The following is a 14,153-nucleotide window of genomic DNA, read 5'->3' as shown; positions in this document are numbered from 1 at the left end:
CAGAGTGTTAAATCAGCATTCCTGTCACTACAGTAATGGAAAAAAACCACAGCATTTTCCTATGGGCCAGGGAGGGTCTGATCCATTGCAGGGTTCAATAGTTAAAGGAGGTCTCCTAGAAGGTACAGGTTCTTGTTGGCTGTAGCCCTGCCCTTATAGGGCATATAGGCAACTGGTCACATAACCACTGTGGGGAGTCTAATATCTCAGGCCAGGAAAAAATAGGTCTGAAGGAGACACTGCAGTTGGGTGATAGAAGGATTTGATTTTGAAAATAGCCCTTTTGATGAGTTTTCGGGTCATGATTATGTCCAGTGCATCAGCCTGTCCCCCAGGCTTGTGTTCTCGTGTGTACATGGTTGAGGGTGTGTTTTCACACATATAGTCTGGGATGCAGAACATGTCAGTGCTGTTTGCATGATATGGTGGAAGAGCAGAGAGACTGCAAGTGTCCAGTCCTGGCTGTCCAGTCCTGCAGCACCCTGGCACCAAAACAGCCAGTGATCCAAGATCCCAGAGCAGTTAAAGGCAACCTACATATCTTATTTTGCCACACTACAAACACGTAAGCACTTCCTGAGCCAGGACAGGGCTGGCAGTGCCAGTGTGTTTGGCTCTGAAAGCACAGTCGGTTCCTGGAGCCACCCTGATGCAAGATCTCAGCGCGGAGGCAGTGGCCTCCTGCCAGTTTGTCCTCTGCATCCTTGCCACTTTGGAACAAGAAGGACCCCTCAAAGGTAGGCCTCTGGCTCTCAGTCCCGCTGCGACACCTAGTAGCTGTAAATACTTGAACAGCCTTGCTGGAGTCTGTAGATGTTTCTGGCACAGTACACTGGCTTCAGTGAATTTACATAAGGAAATATTTTGGCAAAGTTTTCTAAGCTGACGGCTGGGACAAGAAGGCTGTGTGTGTTGGTCTGAGACCAAAAACTAAGATCATTTTGCTGGCTTTGGCTTTGCTACCAAACAGCCCCCAAACATGCTTCCTGAAAAATAAATGGTCTTGGAATAACTCTGCTTGGATACTCTTCATCTGCAGTGAAAAGTCTTATTCTGGTTTAGCTTTCGAAACCAAATTAAACTACCCCAGAAAAAGTCATTTATAGAAAGGCATCTAGAATAAGTGTATCCACACACAGAGTTATTCTGCAGTTATCACTGGACTTTAAGTTTGCTTCTGTATATATGTGTGCTGGCTAACAAACATTAAGAGCGCAGCCTGTTGCCTAGCAAAGACCTGCACTCTGTATACTGATTTATTCATTGATTTCTTCACTGATTTGATAGTCAGCAAATAATAAATAATCTTTAGAGTCAATGAATGAATGGCAGAAAAACACGACCACCTAAAGGTTTTGTGAATCAGGAATCCCAGTGAAACTCCTAAGAGGTATTTTTATACCTGGTCTCTGCAGGAAGACAGTGATTTAACAGAGGGAAATGTGAATTCATAGAAGGCTTTGCGTCTCCAACTTTGCTTTTAACTGGTTTTGAGTCCATTCCTGCTAAGCTGGTTTGAAACAGGTTAAGGCAAACTTAAATGTGCCATTCAAATACAGAATCAGGCTGATGGTAGATGGTAGATCGCACTGCTCAAACTAGACTAGCTTTACAAAACTTGTGCAGAGGGTGGAGCACTGCAAATGCTTCCTAAATGTCTGAGCTACAGCACGATGGTGCTGCTCTCCCACAGTGGAAAGGCAGCTGAAAAGCGTGAAGTGCTGAAGACGCGCTGCTCCGATGATTTCCCATCCCGCTGCTCGGGGCCGTCTCCTGATCGGGCAGTCCCTGGCTGCTGTAAGCGATGAGCACCCAGACGCAGATATGACTCTGACACAGCAAGCTCTGGAAGACTGCAGGTTACTTTGTTTTGTCCTGCCTTTGATTAATGGGTGTCAGTCCTGCGTCTATCCTGCCGTTATCAGAGGTTTCCCAGAGAAAAGGGAGGAAGAGCTTTGTCTGGCAAGGTTTGCTCAACTAAATCACAGTTTTCTGCGTAAAGGGGGTCTCTTCTTTCTCTAAGGAGGAGAACACGATCACAGGAGAGGCTCTCAGGGAACCAGCAGCTTCAATTTTTCTCTCCAGTGGCACAGCCTCCCGTGTTACCTGTCCTTTGCTGCTCTTTCCAGGTCGGCTGCACGGCTGCAGCACGAATCCTGCCTGCTTGCTGGTCACTGCTTTGCTCACTCTGACTTTCACTAAGCCCTGGGTAAATAAGGACTTTGGCTGCTTTATTAGAGAGCAGAGCCTCAAAACGCGCTTCCTTTCTTAAAAGCGTGAGGCTGCCAGTCTGTTTGGAGATAACTGCAGTCACATGCATCTGGCTTCCAAGCGGAGATAAGTGATTGCCAGTTTTTAGCTGGTTCGGGGTTTGCTGCTAAAGGTTCCCGTCAGCCCTGGAGAGCTGCTTCCTCAGTACCCTGATTTCTACTTTCAGGATCTGACTCCTGGATCATTTTAGGCCAGTAGCAAATCTCCTTTTACACCTAGCCTGGCCAAGATCTTGGCCTGACTCTGAGTCACAGCAGTGAAATTAGCAGCAGCTGCTTTGTTGTTCCATTAAAAGTTGATTTGTTGCTCTGTTAAAGCATGAATAACTGAAGAAGCAAAGATAGGACTTTTTTCCCCCTCACTCACTGTTATTAAAACTCTAAAAACTCTAAATCAGGATGCCTACAGAGCCATCTCTGTTGCCTTTGTAAATGAAAGCAGGGAATTGGCCTCTTCTGCCTCAGACCGTGAACACAAGCGCTGTCAGCAATGCTAATAAAGCACCCTGATTTTCCTGAACCTGCAGTTTGTGCTGTTACAAGCCTGGGGGAGGTTCAAAGACTGAGAAGCCCTGGGCTGCCCTGGAGCCGTGGGGTCTCCTGTGTTGTCCTTTGCAATCTAGGTCTGGGCACATTTTGATTTTCATGTTCATCCGATGATTTTCATGTTCATCCTAGACTCCAACCTGGGATACTGCTATGGTGTGCTCCTCCCTGAGGCCGACTTGAAGGGAGCAAGGCATCACATATTGCAAAGGTTTCTGTGCAGACAGAGGAATCCACCTGGGCTGTGTCCTAGCCTGGAAAGTACCCAGAAACACCTGGGGGAATCCAGGTGATCGTATGAAAGTGATACTGTTTTTAAGGGCATTCTGAAGATGCCTCTAGTCACATGCTGCAGGGATGACAGAGGAAGGTGGTGGGGGAAAGCAGTTCTTAATCTTTTTCTCCTATTATGTTTAGGCTGATCTAATTTTAATTTTTTGTTTCAAAAGGAAAAAAAAATTCAATGCCAATGTTTCATTGTTGCTTGGACTTTTTTTGTTGTTGTTAAACAAGATCTAACTTTTCTCTTTTGATTCTTCTGGCAACTCTTTTCTGCCCAGATATCACTTACCAAATTCACTACAAATAGCTCTGGCTGACATGAAAATGCTTTTACACTGATCAGATAATTCATCTTAAATACTCTGCCAAGTGAGAGCAGTGAGTCATGCCTGTCTCTACAAACCTGGTAGCAGCCTGCTTCACCAGCCACGCAAGTAAACCTCACACCCAAAGACAGAGCGCTCAGCGGCTTTACTCTGATGCCATTAACCAGGGAAAAGTGATTTCTCCTTCATCTTCTGGAAGGAACTTTCTGTCCCTCCTGCAGATATGAGACCAGCAAGGACGCTAGGGCTTGGTAGAGGAGATTTTGGGGAAGACAGCCATAGTAGGAACTCTTCTCCCTACCCAGGCTGACTTGCAGTGCTAAGCCTCCATCAGCCCAGGGAAGCTGTAACCCAATCGTCCTGCCCAGGTGAGAGAAAATAAAGGATGCAGTGACAGCAGCTGAAGGTCAGAGTGAGGTGGGATAGCAGTGATTGAGGAAACTTGCCAGGAAAAGAAAAAAAAAAAAAGAAAATAGGGCAGATGCCAAAATAAATTAAAATAGTTGCAGATTGAAAAGTATTTGCCTATAAGGGGACAGAGGCAGGCACAACCGAAAGTGCCATGAGGTTGTGGGGAGGAAGAGGATGGCTTCATTAGACACATGCAAGAAGAGATGCCATGTCCCGAACTCGGGTAAGGACCAGGTGGGTTGAAGGGCAGGATAATTCGATTCATGGATGCGAGTTGATTGAGGAAGCCCAGTTCTGATCCCTTTTCCTGGAGTTCCTCGGGAAAGCTGCATGAGGAAGAAATTCCACCATTATCCCCACTAGCAGGGTCCTTGTGACCTGCCTCTCCCTCTGCCCAGCTCACCTCTCCTCTCACCCAGGCTCTTAGAGAACCACTGATGCATTCACATCAGTCTTGTGTCTTCTTCCTTTAGCTTTTAATTTGCAAATTTTTTTTTTGTAAATTTGGAAATGAGCTTGGAAAAAAGGATTTTTGAGTCCAGTCTGCATTTTTTCCCCTACTGAAACCAGGGAATGCTCTGTTTTTGCTCTTCTGGGCCTTAGTTCTCAGCTAACATTAGGTACTTTCTCAGGCAAACTTGCCTCCTTCTCCTCTGCCACTGATGGAGAAAGACAAGCACAGCAAGACACTCAGTCCAATTCTAGAGCTAGCTAAATAATGTAATATAATTTAAACAATGCAATAATGGCCATGATGAGACTGATCAAGGGTTCACACAGCCCTCTCCAACACTGCCCGTAAGAAGAGGCCTAAAGATGAAGATCAGGGCAGGTTTATATGATTCTTACACACAACTCTCCAACCAAACACAAATTTTCAGTTTAGAAGCTTCATGTGATGGTTTCTGTACATTCAATATCCCTCAGTGGGTTTTTGTTCCATAAACTTTTACAGTGTCCTCTTGAACCCACCCAAACCCTTACACAGTCTGGAGGTGTCTCTCTCTCACCTGACTCCAGAAGGACGCTATGGTAACTACCTGGCCGTCGTGCCTCTCCTTGCAAGTTGGGCTGAAACCTTGTTGCATAGAAGCTCATGTTAATTTTTTGTGGTCTACCTTCAGCTTGGCTTGTGGTTGGGTAGCACTTGGCACAGTGGGGTACAAGATGCTGAGACTTGCAGGCACCACTCCAATAAACATCACAAATGCCACGATTTCTGCAAGAACAGAAATCAGTGCTGTAGCTGGAGATTCCCTGTCGTGATGTCTACATGGGAGCCAAGGAGCAAATGGCTCATGAAAAGGATCTCTTCTCTCATATTTTAGACAATTTGAAGGGATCTGTCTAGCCTGAGCAGATCCACAGAGCAACAAGGCCTGCGCTGTGCAATTCTGCAGAGGGAGAACTCTACCCTATGCAGTTATTACTGTGTCATTTTGCACTAGCTTAAATTATATCCAAAAGGTATACAGAAGTGTCATATATTCTTCCCCTCACATAAAGGACAAGGATTTAGGAGGAGGCTTGTCCTAGCAACGCAAAAACAGCTTCTCTCTAGAGTGGAAATAATCTTACTGAAGACTAAATACCATAATCTGGTCTAGTTCCTGTCCCTACTGCTTTTCAGATCATTGAATAAACATTACCTAACCCATCCAAACACCACTGAGGAGAGGAAAGGATTAGGTCCATTCAGCATGCTGGGGAGCAGAGACAAATTAAATGATGTGTTTGCACATAGCCAGGTCCTGAGCAGCCTGCAGGTGCTGGGAATCCAGCCACCACGCCACTTGGCTGGCAGACTTTGCCCATTCCTTATCCACTGCTCCAGTTTACATAACAGCAGGTCTAACGATGTTATGTGCCTTGGCATAACTCTATCCCCCCAAATACAGTGTTTCTGGGAGGCTTTAAAGGAGTTCTTTAAGTCAAGTCACGTCTGATCAGCTGCATTTCCCCAAAACCCTGTTGATGAGGTCTCTACTGAGTTATGGAAGTAAACAATTGCAGCCACTTGAAACAGATCTGAGTAAAGTGAGCAGTGGAATCAGCTGGCCCTGTGTTGAGAGGAATTTTGGTAGCCCTGTAAATCCTCTACAATTTTGTCTGACTAAATCGTTTCCCTCTGCACAGGGAGGTGGATGACCAGATGAAAGGGCTGGCTGCTGAGTCAGAGGATGCTGTCTCATGTAGGACCCCGGAGTGCTTGCGCTGCTGGTTAACTCCAGGGCTGACTCGGACTTGGGTTCATGCTTGTTCTCCGCTGCGTTGCCAGCTAACCTAACCCATGCTACAGAGGCTGCTGGAAGGGCGGAGGCTGAGCACAACTTGTGCCATAATGTTGGCTCAGTTCCCACATGGATATCAGTTGGGAGTGAGCACTACAGCCCTGCTGGCATTGCTACTATCACAGCCAGGGAAACGGGGATGGGAAACAATAGGTGTTTTCACCTCCGTTCTCCGTCACCTCCTTTTTCCAGTGTAGGGGATTCACAGCTGATGGCAGCCTTACCCTGGCAGAAGATCGCATTTCTGCCCAGTTTGGGGTAGTTGAGGACAAACTGTGTCAAAATGGGCAACTCAGCTGTTGCTAATTGGTACTCTGGTGGGTTACTGTGTAACGGACTTGCTCATCCTGTTGGCAGTGGCGAGGCTGTCTGTGAAGCCCCTCTTAACAAGCCAGGAGGATCAGAGGAGCGTACCTCCGTTACAACAGCCTCAGGTGCCCTCATTATTTCACTGTAATTAATTCAAGCTAGGATTTGCTCTCGATACAAATGCAAAGAAAAGTCTTCTACCTGCTGGCTTTGCAAAGTCAATCAGGGCTGGGAAATCCTGTCATGTCCTCGTGGTGCTGAAGAACAGGACACGGAGAGCAGGGCTGGAGTTGGATTTGGAACCTGCTTGTTTGTGTGGTGCACCAGGAGAGGAGCTCAGTCCCTCTCTCTCTGACCAAACTGTCCTGCTTTCAGGTTGGAAATCTCTTAAGAGCCAGCTTCTCCATTAGGATACCAATATCTTCTCTTTTCTTCTGGCAGGAGCATGGTAGTGGGGCAGATCTCTCTTCATCTGACCTGTTCATCATGCCCAAGAGGTTTTGAGTTTCCTGTTCAGAGCATTCCCCTAAGCAAATGTTATAGAGAGATAAATCAGCCCCACATGAGGACATCTAAAGGTGGGTATCTCCATGTGCGCTAGGTCTCAGCTCCCTCTGCGGTCACTGGGGATCTGGTCGACCCAACTAGAGACGTCATTGAGAGAGCAAATCAGTTCATCCTAAAGCAGATCCTTCCCAAAGCCTCTATGGTGCCTAGTGGGAGCTTGGATCTCTGAGCCACTGGGGACACCCCCATTACATCTCCACCATGCAGGCAGCACCGCCTATACTTGATTGGGTGCAGAGTTCACATTCATGTACCTAAATGACATTTTTTTCCTGTATAATCTATTATGCATCCTTCTAATGTGGATGTACCACCCAGTGGCCTACACCAGGAGTGTATCCCTCACTCACGGGAGCTAAAAGAAGTGCCTCCTAATGTGCTTGGGTTACATGGAAATGGCAAATAGAGGTCCCCTCTGGTGGAGAGCAGAAGGCTGGCTGTCCCAGCTTGCTTCCCAGCTTTACTCCTTTGGCAGCAGGACAGCAATTACTTTTTAGGTTGTTTTTCCTGTTTTCTGAAATCTGCCACTTAAGGAAAGACAAGCAGGGTTGCTATAGTAATGAAATGACGGCTCCTTAATTCATAGGCTTCCTCATCTTAATTATTCCTAGGATCATAATCCCATGAAAACTACCTTCTTTGGAGGCTTTCAGTTGGGAGCTGCACTGGAACTGAAGCAGAAGTTAAAAAGAAAGAAAAGATGATGAAGACATTTCAAGAAAAAGAGTTTGGAAAAAAAAGTGTTTCAGTGAGTTTTTTTGGCTTGTTTCATGTGCCGACTAGAACAAATGCCTGGTGTTATCCAGAGAGAAGGGTCTGGAACGGTTCCTAAACTTGAATTATTCATGAATGATTCAAAGTGCTTTTATAGACTTTCTGAGGAACAAGAGACGGAACTAAAGCATATAATTCAAAATGAAATCGTGTAAAGTTTAACACAGAGAACAAGTACAGTTTCAAGGACTAAATTAGCCAGTTATTTAGAAGGGGACTCACCAGAGGAAAATGTACTTCTTTTTTCACATTTTTCATCCCCAAATCTCTAAGCTTAAGAGACAGGATAGAAGTATCATTACTTTCATTTTGTGTATAAAGAAACCTAGAACTCGGAAAATAAGGTAGCCTGTTAAGAATCACTCAGCAAGGCAGTGGCACTATAGGATGTAGCTCTCCGGTCTCCAAAATGTTGGTCCCCTGCTGCACTGACACCTGAGGGGAGCAGTCAGAGCAGGGTGCAGTGCTGGTCTGCCGGGTGCACTGTGCAATTGTGTGAGCTTACTCCGTGCATGGAGCAGGGGCCTCGCCAGGCAGCGCTAATAGGAACATCTTCAAACTCCCGCTGGTGAACACAGCCCTGGAGAAAGGGGCCGGTAAATCTAAGTTATTGCACAGAAGCCAGGAACGTCAGAGTGAGCAGAACAGGCGCCTATTGCTGAAAAACACTGCTGCAAATCCAATATTCTCTTTCAGTAATAAAATCTGTAGCTGTAACTGCATCGGCCTGCAGACTCCAGGCTATTTCAGGCTGTGAGTAATCTTGGTGCCCTGGGAAGCTGCTGAGCAGTGCCAGCACTCGGCCCTCTCCTCCTGGCTCCAGCTCCCACCGCCGACAAGATTTGGAGGCTGGAGGCTTGACTTTGCCAGGGCTGAGCTATTAATGTGCGATAGCTTTTCCGCAGGCAGAGGAGGAAGAAGATATCCCAGAGGGTCTTGTTTGCTGCTGGGTGATGCTAGGCACAGCTGGTGGTGCAATCATCCAAAAAAATAGTTCTTCCACCAAAAACATGCTGCTTTATCAGCATTGACACACTCCTTGGGAAAAAAAGATGTATTTATGTCAGCATGTTTTTTGGGGGTGCGTGGGTAGCAATATCAAAATGAAGCATTTCATTGTCTTCAAACACTTTCCTCTAGAGTCTTTCCTAAGTGCAGCCATCTGAATTTTTTGGTTTTCTTTCAAGGAGCCTTTTTTGCTCCCTAATTGCTTTTATTTTATATGCTATTATATATCCAAGCATAATATTAAAAACATTGAAAGCCAATAAAAATTTCTATATATATGCACACATACATACATATACATACATACATATACACACACACACACACACACACACACACACACACACACACACACATATATATATATATACACAAAATCCATTTTAATGAGGCAAAGCTACTTTGGAAGGGATCAGATTTAATTTCAGGGGAAACATCGGCAGTCAACATTATGCTCCTATTCGGAAGAAAGACTCATTTAAGTAGCTGAAGTTTCTCTACTAATGGAGCTATGGGTCCCCAACAGCTTGAAGATGTTGGCAACAAGCAGTTAGGTGGTGAGAGGACCGAAAAAGGCTGGGGCAAGGCTGAGAAACGGAGCGAGTCCCACAGGATCATTAACAACTTCTCTCTTGAGAGAAGTCCTTTCTCTATCCGGTGGGTAGAGAAAGCTCCCTGGCTTACCTTCCAAATGTCCATTGTACTTCTTCTTGGTGAAGCCCACAAAATGGGGCGAGAGCAGCTTCCTGTGAAGCTGTCCCAGTAGCCATGCAGAAATAAGAATGGAGACATCTTCTCAGAGCTCAGTGAAGACGATCCTGTGCAGCTGCAGAAATGATCTCCTACCCCAACCTGCAGCTGAGGCAGCAAAGGTGAGCCGCTCTCCTGGACTGCAATGATCTCTGGTGCTGAGGAGAGGGCAGTGACGACCATGTGCTGGACCAGGCAGGCAATCAGAGAATTGCTTTTCATTTTCAAAACATGCCATTGCTGTGTGAAACGCCAGCCCTGCCTCCTCTGGTGCAAACCACCCATCCAGGGTCTGCTTTTGGGGAGTGGCCCTGGGCTGACGGCTCAGGTGGAGCTGTGGCAGCAGAGGGGCTCACACAGGTTGGGGGACGCCTCTCTGAGTCTTCCTCTCCTAACCCAAATAAAGCCGTTTCCCTTGGGTTTTATAGCTGGAAGCCGTCAACCTGAGCATTGTAGCATGTGCTTGAGACACAAGAGGGCAGGCGCAGGCTGTGCGATGAGAGAGGGATGAGGTTCTGCTGCCTGAGTCCCTCAGCCACCCCTGGCCCTGCTGCTTCCCTCTCCATCACTCCATCACTGGCTTCTCCAGTCTATAAGGGGAAGAAAAAGGGGCTTTTAGGAGGCACATGTCTTCTGGCCCTGCCTGGCTCCTCAGCAGGGGGCTGCAGGACCAGCTGTGACAGTGGGGCCAACTGTGCCTTTCACACTGTCTGGGTCTTAGGGCCACATCCTGGAGCACCCTGGAGGCCACCCCTGCTGTCTCTGCTCGCCTCACCCAGGACGCTCTCACCAGTTTTCCAAGCTCCATCAAGATTTACTGCAAGGTGCTTACCTGGTGCACCCTGCCTTTGTTTCCAACAGAGAACTGAAGGAAAGAGGTTCGTGCACGATACTCGGGGTCCTCACTCAGCTACTGCGAGGTGTCTGAACATCATGTGGCCAAAGGAGCACAGTGGGGAGGCTGCAAGGTCAGGCCCTGAATCATGAGCCACCAAAGCTGCTTTCTTCCAGCTCCTTTGACCCATATGGAGGCACTGCCCTTTCCCAAGCTGTCACTGAGGGTAGTAACAGGGAGCTCAGGTCTCCTTGGCTGGGCTCTGCAAACCTAGAGGATTTCATGGGAAGTCGGCCAGGCCATTGCCTCCCCTCCCTCACTGTAATGATGTATGCATGCGTGCATGCAGAAAGGCTGTTTACGTGGCCTGCGAGAGGTAAGAATGCTCCTTAATATCTGTCTCCCCCCATCCTTGCCTGTGTCACCCACAAGTGAAGCCCCAGGCATGACCCGGGCTTCTCTCTCAGGCTCTGGGGACACCCTGGCCAACGCCAACACCCACGCACAACCTGACACTGAGTCCGCAGGCTGCCTGTGGGGTGCTCACTGGAGAGCGCCCATCCCACTGATTCATCCCCAGCCCACACGGGCCCCGACCACTTCTCTTTGGGGTTATGGCATTGGGTAAATACGGACAAACTGCCCAGGTCACTAACTGAGCCCATGAGCAGCACAGAAGAGCTCAGCAAGCCTGCACCGGGGCCATGAAACACTGCTGAGTATGACACTTTTTCTTGCAGACTGTACCCAAAGCTCTTTACACAGTTAAATAATAAAAGGCAGCAGATGGTATATGGTATGAATTACAGAAAACAGGATTGTAAAGGCAGCGCGCGTGGTGAATAAATGAAAGCATTAGCGCATCAGGCCAATAACCCAGACAGTGGGAGAGGAAAGAGATTTGCAGACGGCTTAGTGGCGGGCGGGGAAGGAAGTCTGTTCTTGCCAGAAAATATTACAGAGGGGGAATGCTTTCCTCCCTGCCCTAGGGAGACGGTGAGGGCAAGGGGAGACCAGGCAGCGAGGTCTGCAGCCCAGGAATGAGGGTGCTTCGGTCACTCTGCCCCGAGCTTTTGTAATTCTGGGTCACGTGTTGCTTGGGTCTGCTCTGTACTGCCTTCTCCATCCTTTCTGGAAAGCATGTGACAAAGTGGTCATCCCCTATGACAAGCCACTGCTACTAGCTTATGGGCCCTGAGCGTGCTCATGAAGCAGCCCTGCTTCACAAAGACCTCCGTACAACGGCGTGTGCTCAGACTGTGGTAGAGTTAGTGGCGAGGAGGCTTTGCCAGAGCAGAGGACCCTTCTTTGGGTGCTTGCTTAGACTATCTCATCTCTTCACTTTCTGGAGCACCCGCTACAGAAAGATGCAGAAGGTGTATAACGCCTGACCTTCCTAAAGAAGGCTAAATTTCTGCTTAAAAAAAGAAGGGGAACAGCCCTGTTTATCCATAATTGGGCTTATATCTACATCTTGGCGTTCAGCAAGGAGCAGAGGTGCGGGAGGAGGGACCAGCAACCTGGTGCTCTGAAAGACCTCCTGGGAAATTCAAGTCATCATTACAGTGTAAGCTTTCTAGGTGACTGCAGGCAAGTCTTTTAGTCACTTTCTGCCTCAGTTTCCCTAGTGTAAAATGGAGATAATAATGTGCTACATAGCAGTGCTGGGATGAGTAGCTCAGACTGAGAGACACTCCCATAGGACATTGCATGCTGGAAGATGCCACCACTGAGCTTGCCTTCAGCTGCCAGGAGCAAATACTGTTTCTGAGACAGCAAAAGCAGGAACTGCCTCATTGATGGTGTGAAAAGGGTGAAAAGCACAGGGAGGGGGGAGAATAGAGTGACACAGGGCCATGCCAGCTAGTCTGTGGTCCAGGAAAGCCTGTCGGAACAGCTTGCCTTCTGACTGCACACCATCGCTTGTGTTGGCAGAGGAGCTGCGTGAGTCAAGGAGAAGCAGGAGCAGAGAGCAAACGTAGTTGGCAGACCCATTCCTGAGGCCACGTACAGCTGCTTCCCCCTGCCTTCAAGGAATGCAGATTTCAGCTCATCTTCTCTGTGAATGCTTCTTGCTGGAAGGTGAGGATGGGCCTGGAGAACTGGGGCACCTCTGTCCGCTTGTGGCTTTGGGAAGAAGTGCGACTTTGTGTCAAGCGCAGAGAAAACCAGGCACACTTTGCTAATGCTGTCCCTGATAATCTTTAGGACTGACCTTGCGATAACTGAAGGCAGGATTTCCTCGGTGGCTGAGAGCCGTGGTGCGGAGGGGAGCTGGGCATCCCACTGCCTTTATCTGTGCTTTGGCCCTCTGGCCTCATCCAAGCTGTGAAAGTTGCCTGATGGGTGCTACTATGGCCCCTAGGACTGCCCCGCCAGCTACCATTGTACTAAGTGTACAAAGACAGAAGCTGCTTTTACCTTCAAGATCAGAGCAAAAGGAGGCAATAATAATAACAGGCACAGAGAGAATGCAGAAGGCAGTTACTCCCAGACCCTACTCAAACCCAGACAGCTTGTTGTCTCAGGACTGCACAACACAGATTCCCATCTCCTGCAGCTTGCAGTAAGGATGCTGTCATGTATGGAGACCTCATCAGGGGATTTTGCAGTATCTGTTGGGTAGGAAACCTTCTGCAATTGCCCCTTGCTCCCCACCTCCTCCTTCCAAACCTCCTAGTTGAGCTCACATCTGGGAGCATCTCCCACAGACAAATCCATTACAGTTGTCTTTCAGAGGCAAACAAAACATCTGAAGAACCTGCTGGCTCAAAGGCTTTTGAGTCACCCATAGGGCAAGCCTAGAGGCTACAAGAGTTGCTTGTCAGAGCCCTCACTCTGCTCCCGACGTGGCTCGGCTCTCTCCCAGCTCCCCATCCCCAGCATGAAGCAGGGTGCCTCCAGGGAGCAGCCCCCTCTCCCTGCCCTCCCCACAGTTTCTCGCCTCTGCTGTGGGGCGCTGGGAAGCCCAGGTGCTCAGGCAGGGAGGACCAGCCGCAGCAGATCAATGCATGACTCACAGCTATCAGCCTCGAGAGTCCTGAAGTAGAGGGAAGCTCCTAGACCGAGAGAGAAAACAACTGAGAGGTGGTGTAGCCCCCCTCCCTGCTCTCCCTCTCTCCTCTGAGTCCTGCCCTTTCTGATCTTGCTGCCTCTGAGCTGCTGCGCGGCACAGAAGCAGCTTCATGCTATTGCTTTCTACCTAGCCAGTCTCCAGCTCTGTGCGTGTGCGCATGGAGCTAAGCAGCAATTTTTTTCCTCTTCTCTCTCTTTTTTTTTTATCCTTTCCCATTCCCTCCCCCTTTTCCTCTCTTACTTCTCTGGCATTCTCCTTCTAAATTAGCTATCCAGCTTTCTCTGAAAGAAGCCGTTGGAAACAACACTGGCAGCTCGGAGTGCATTTTTCTGGTGGCATTTTTTGGAGCCCTGGCCAAAAATGGAGGGGCACGGAGGGGTACGAAGAGGGAGAAATGTCTGAATCCAGCTGCTCACAGCATCAGAGCAAAAGAAAATTCAGGCAGTCAATCTGAAAGCTCCGCTGCTCTGCAATACATCAGCTCAGGGAAGTGGCATCCTTGCACTTTATGCATTAGTTAACAGGCTGCAAGCTTCCTCCACTTGTTTTAAGCTCTCTCTCTCTTAATCTCATCTCTGCTCAGCGCGCGTGTGTGTGTGCATGTGTGTGTGTGTGTGTGTGTGTAGGGGGAGGACTTTATTTCCATTGGCTCAGCTTTTGCTTCCCACCCACATCTCTTCCACATCACCTTGGTGTCTCCCTAAATAA

General features: G+C 48.2%; 1 long non-coding RNA gene across 1 annotated transcript; it reads left to right on the top strand.

Annotated features, from left to right (window-relative positions):
- Positions 1-582: 582 nt before the first annotated feature.
- On the top strand, positions 583-7,721 carry LOC138062201 (uncharacterized). The gene is made up of 3 exons (XR_011136291.1): positions 583-737; positions 6,877-7,013; positions 7,614-7,721. It is a non-coding gene; the product is annotated as an uncharacterized lncRNA (long non-coding RNA).
- The last annotated feature ends 6,432 nt before the right edge of the window (positions 7,722-14,153 follow it).

The sequence above is a fragment of the Struthio camelus genome, chromosome 25 (genome assembly GCF_040807025.1).
Source record: "Struthio camelus isolate bStrCam1 chromosome 25, bStrCam1.hap1, whole genome shotgun sequence".
Taxonomy (NCBI): domain Eukaryota; kingdom Metazoa; phylum Chordata; class Aves; order Struthioniformes; family Struthionidae; genus Struthio; species Struthio camelus.
Note: the sequence above shows the minus strand (reverse complement) of the source record. Positions and strands in the feature narration are given on the sequence as shown.